The following is a 5864-nucleotide window of genomic DNA, read 5'->3' on the forward strand; positions in this document are numbered from 1 at the left end:
ACCTTTGACCAATTGACCCTATCCATATTCAGCCTACCTCCTAACCTTGAAAGTTGTCCCAGGACCTTATGTCAAACTCTCACACTCTTCCAGCCCCTCGGAGCCCACAATTCTCTTTGGTTGGCCCGTCTGACTCAAGGAGATTCCAAGAGCCCTTTCCACTAGTTTATTAGGCTTAGAGAACAACATCAAACGTGGGCACGTTCCAGTGTGCTCTGGCCCTTCCTGAGCACTGCTTCTCTCGAGCAACTTAACCCTCAGTTGGGATCTTAGGAATACTTTTAATTAATTACTTTTTTCATCTGTACTTCTTCCATTTCCCCTCATCTTTTTCTTTTGAGAAACTTTAATACTGGTGTGGAAATAAATGAAGACCAATTAAATGAGAACAAGCGAAGGCTCTTCAGAGATTGCTATTGCAAGGGTCAGCCACCATCACTTGTGTTTTGGCAGAGACTCAAGGGCAGGCAGTGGAGTGGGAAAGCTTTATCATGGAAGAAGGGAGGATGCCAGGCATGTCCTGATTGGAGGCTGTTAGCATGGAAAGCTGTAGATGGGCTATCTAGAAGTGGGGTATCCTATTTGATTGGTTAGGGCTACATATTTGGCTTTCTCTGGTACTACGTTGGGGAAGAAGGGTGAACATTAGGAAAGTTGTCAGGTATTAATCAAGTCCTAGCCATTTGGAGCTGATTTTTACAGGAGTTATTGGTTGGTTTCCTGGGCTGGTTGCTAGAGACAGTGGTCTGACTTTACAAGCCTGACTTATAGATAGGAGGCTGGCTTCCCAGGCTGGTCACTGTAGGTAGTGAGTTGATTTCCTGGGCTGGTTGATTTAGGTTGTGGGTCAGAGTTTTTTCTTGATATATGGTTTGGTCATTGTCCATTTGTATATTCACACACTAAAGAAAAGTTGAAAAAAAAAATCAGTACAATAAAACGTTATACCCTTTACCTAGAACACCAATTATTAACATTTGCCACATTTAATTACTCCCTACCTTCCCAACCCCCACTCTATATAATATCTTTGACCCTTTATACCTAAATACTTCACCATGATCTCCTAAAAATAAGAACCAAGAATAAAAGCATAATCTTAGTACCATATTATACCTAAGAAAATTTATAATAATTCCATATAATCTAACAGACATATAGTCTGTATTCAAATTTTCCCAATTGCCTCCCCCAATTTTTAAAATAATCTAGATTCGAAGAATGTTTCTCATTGCATTTAGTTGCAATATCTCTTTGATGTCTTTTAATCTAGAAAAGTCCCTTCCTCTCAGCTTTTCTGTTTTCATGGCAATTGTCTCAAAGGGATTCTCGCATTCTGCATATGTCTGATTATTCCCTCATATTAGATTCATTTTAACATTTCATTATTTCCTCATGATTAGATTCAGCTTAAATGTTTTTGCTGCTGCACATTACTATACAAGCTTAACAGTCTGAGTAACTCAATAATTTTCCAGGACAGATTGTCTAGGCTCTAGATAGGACTGAATTTCTAGCAACCCAAACAGGAAGAATAAGGTCTAATAAGATTCTTTTATCTATTTTCATGAAAGAATATTACTTACTATTCCAGGAGCTTTGGTTCACAGAAACCATCATGCCATCCTTGGGTGGAGACCTTGTAATTTTCAGCTTCATTGACTGTAGAGTACCTTAAAAGATCAGGAATTTATATCTCAGAAAAGTAGGCACAATTAGAGGGTCCAACTAATTATTCATGGTAGCAACATCCAGAGACACCTATTGATAGGCAAACTGGTTTCCAAGATAATTTATCTGGAACATCAAGAAACACAGCTTTGCAAAGCTTTAGCCCCCCAGCACCCCAAAATTTATTTACCTCAATTTGTACTTTCTCTAAGTTATTTTCTTCAGATTTCCAGACCTCTTACCTTTGGAAAACTGAGGCTGCACTCACTGTAGTGATTACAATTTACTACTTGTGTTGCCACCCAACTGTAGTGTGTGTGTGTTCTCCTAGTTTGATATTGTATATATTACAAAAGGTATAGAAGGTATTTTCTTTTATTCCACTGCAAGTTCTCAATAAGCAGGGATAATGATAGTTTGTTTTCCGCACCTCCCCAAACCTGTCCGAATGGAGAGCACAGATTTATTTGACAGATGTGAAATGGGCTATGTGCTATGTGCTATCTTGAAGAGCCAAAGAAAGATCTTATTTCCAGGTTCCAAAAGGCTTCCTGCTAGATGCTCCCCACTGGCTTGGCGCAAGTACCTGAATCCATTATAAACACTCTTGTGTGTTCATTGAGAAGCTGACCAAGTTTTCAGCATTTGATACTCTGAGAAGTTAAGAGTCAGGGGCTGGGAAAGGCAGTAGAGAGAAATTAAAGAAGAAATTCAGTTGTACATTAGACTTGATCTTTTTAAAACCCAAAGCACTCAGAATATTATAATATTTGTGAAAACTGAGCAGGGGAAGGAGGACATTGATACCAGAAGGATGAACAGAAACAAAAAATAAAGAATGTCTCACATCCTTCCCCTTTTCATTCTTGCTGACCAGGTCCTTGTTTTGGATTGCATTTGTCTTCATCTGAAGCTTGCAGAGGTGATTTATTCAGTAATATTGCTCCATGAAGTCCTTCTTGTCCCATCTCTTCCATGAAGTCCAGTGAACATTGTAAAGACAATTACAAATTAAAAATAAGAGGCTTAAATATCCCTGCTGAAAATAGGAAAAAGATTTCTTACCCCTCGTTTTTCCTTGAGCATTCACTTTACAAAACTTGTAAATACATCACAGTGCTTTGCATTACTGTGATGATCAATGTGACAAACGTCTGAGACCATACAGAAGCTAAATATTTACAAAGGGGTTTAATAAATGCAGGACTCTCTGGTACATTCATCAAAAAGAATGTATTATTTACTAGTACTTGATTTTTAGCAAGATTTGATAGCACATGCAGGCGGGGTCCTCAGGCCAGTAGCTGGATTGCTGTCCTTTGGAGCTAGCAGCAGAGCTTTACTTTGCAATGTAGTGCATGTCTTCTGCTGTAGACTGTTCCAAAAAGATTCTGGTGGGAATTTTCAAATGTTCTAAATGAGCACAGAGCATTTGATACATACATTGTATGGAGAGTACTTGTCAAAATTTAATGTGTACTCTAACCTCTGGGGAGGTTAAGATTCCGATTCAATAGGCCTGAGATTCTGCATTTCTAATATGCTACCACGAGATGCTGATGTTGCTGGTTCCTGGATCACACTTTGGGTATTAAGACTTAAAGTAAATCTCTTGCTTGTCTATACATTTTTCTTATCTGGACTATTAACAAGGTATGGGTAGCAGGAAATTCAAGGTTCAACTCTCCAGCAATATTGCAGCATGCTAGAACCTAGAATACCAGCATTCTGGGCTGAAGACTTAAAAAACAGCCACCTGCCAGACAAACACATTGCATACATCTGTATCAGCCATCTTTAAATCAAAGGGGCGATTGTTCATTTGCAGTTAAGTATGCAGCAAAATTGGCATTCCACTAGGATAGCTGAGGTACCTGGCGCGTGGGTCTCAGGGAACTTCCTGTGTGAACTGTGTAATCCAACATGTGATCCACTTCTCCAGAGAAATAGACCAAGACTTCTCCGTCCAGTCAGTGCAAGGCAGGCAACGTGTGCTCACACAACAATGACTGAATATGGGTAGCCATGCCCACTCATTTCTAAGGGAACTTCGGCCAGGGGGGTGAGAGTGGTACCTACTCTCCTAAGAAACTGCTTTGAAGTCTGTCAGTTTGGGAAACCTGAGCACACAGCATTCCAGAATCAAAGGGAGCTTTGCTGTTATGCCTGGGCTCTTTCCTGTTGACCAATTCATTTCATTAGTCTGGTAGTGAAAAAGATCAAGATGGTCTCACCTCTGACTCTCTGGCTAGACTCAAAACCTGCAAGATGGTGCCCCCTGGCCTTGGATGTGGCCACCTCCGAGCGTGTGCCTCACTCCTGACTCCTGAAGCTCTTACGGACAAAGAGAACTTGGTCAGGGCCTGTGGGTAGACACCCAGCTCCGCCCAGGGAGTTCAGATTACCTGTGGGCTGGAAGTGGAGGGAGGACAGCGGAGGGCGACGAGGAGCGGTGAGGAAGGATCCCACAGCCGGCTGCAGGCACCGGCGCGGGGTGGGGGGAGGGGGCGCCGACGAACCCGTCCCCGACCGCAGAACGACCCGGGCCTTTCCGACACCGCCCCCTCTTCCCTGCCTCGGCTCTACGTTTATCTGGGGCTCCCCGGGCCCTATTTCTAGGCTTCTTTTCTAGCATTTATTTTCTGCTCGCCGCCCCCCACTCCTGGCAGCGGCGACGGTGAACTAGCAAGACCTTCGCCCGGTGATGAGCAACTTTGTCCCTCTCTGTCCGCCCGCGACCGCCGATCCCTCAGGCTTCCGGGGCTTAGGGAGAGACCTTGGAGAAGCCTTGGGCAAGGAGAGGCTAGAGAGGGCTGCGGTTGTTGGGGTGTTCGAGGTGGGCGAGGGAGGGGACACTTAAGTTAGAAAGCTTTGATTCGACTCCTAGGAGAATTTATGGCCTCAGAGACCAAGAACGGCCAACTGGGAACAGCAGAGAAGAGAACGTGTAAATAGCACTTTATGACCCAGGGCTTTGCGCCGAGCGGGACTGTTGGCAGGTAGGTAATTCCCACTTTGGGAGCATGACCTCTGAAACTTTCCCCTGGCTTTCCCTCGGTTCCTTTCGAAGGAAACGTTATGGAGTTAGCAGCGCCGGGGCCCAAGGGGAGCCCGGGAACCAACCCTCTCTGGGCTGGTGATGCTCGTGAAACGTGACCTCCGTCTGGGAGTCACTTGGGTCTCTGTAAGAGAACGACCGTCCAGGGGCTACAGCAGTGGGCGTGGTGGTCGATGTTCACGAGTGTGCAGCGCGGCCTTCTTGCTCAGTCGCTGACCAAGTATTCACCTGACCTCGCCATTCTGAACCCGCAGGAGGAGGCGACCGAGGAGTTTCTTTTGAACACGGTGACAGGTTTACCAAATCTGTGAATGAAAGGGCGCCTCATACGTAACCTAAATTCGAACTCATAGCACTCTGAGCGAGATTCTACCCACGGACCAACCACCCAATAGCAAAGCGTTCCTTATTCTTTCATCTTCTTTAATAACTCACAATAGTTGGCCAGTGGGATTTTTTTTCCTTTCTGTGTCTTATTGCATAAAGAAAAGAAGTCTCCCATAGACATTCACGCAAATAATCGTTGATTATCTTCTAGCCCACTTCCCGGATGTGTAAGAATGGGATGATTTCTTCTCTCCGTGTGTTTGCTCAGATCTTTAGGGATGAATGAAAACGCTACAGGAAGCCCTGCTTCGCGAAGTCAGACTTTTGCACCTTGAGCCCGGTTGCCCAAGAGTATTGGGGTCCACATACTCCAAAACTCACTTTTAAATAGGATCCTCAGCATCTCAGAGTCAAGGACAGACTAAAACACGCCTCTGGCAGTGGTGGGATTCGAACCCACGCCCCCGAAGAGACTGGAGCCTAAATCCAGCGCCTTAGACCCCTCGGCCACACTACCTTACAGCACCACTAGGGTTCGAGTTACTTCATCTCTGCTCAGTTTTCACAAATACTATAATATTCTCAGTGCTTTGGGTTTTAAAAAGATCAAGTCTAATGTACAACTGAATTTCTTCTTTAATTTCTCTCTATTGCCGTTCCCAGCCCCTGACTCTAACTCCTCAGGGTATCAAATGCTGAAAACTTGGTCAGCTTCTCAATGAACACACAAGAGCGTTTATAATGGATTCAGGTACTTGCGCCAAGCCAGTGGGGAGCATCTAGCATTAGCCTTTCCTTACCCGCAGGG

General features: G+C 44.3%; 1 non-coding gene across 1 annotated transcript; it reads right to left on the minus strand.

Annotated features, from left to right (window-relative positions):
• Nucleotides 1-5491: 5491 nt before the first annotated feature.
• On the minus strand, nt 5492-5573 carry TRNAL-UAG (transfer RNA leucine (anticodon UAG)). The gene has a single exon. It is a non-coding gene; the product is annotated as a tRNA-Leu (tRNA).
• Between the last annotated feature and the right edge of the window lie 291 nt (nt 5574-5864).

The sequence above is a fragment of the Cynocephalus volans genome, chromosome 3, assembly GCF_027409185.1.
Source record: "Cynocephalus volans isolate mCynVol1 chromosome 3, mCynVol1.pri, whole genome shotgun sequence".
Taxonomy (NCBI): Eukaryota; Metazoa; Chordata; class Mammalia; order Dermoptera; family Cynocephalidae; genus Cynocephalus; species Cynocephalus volans.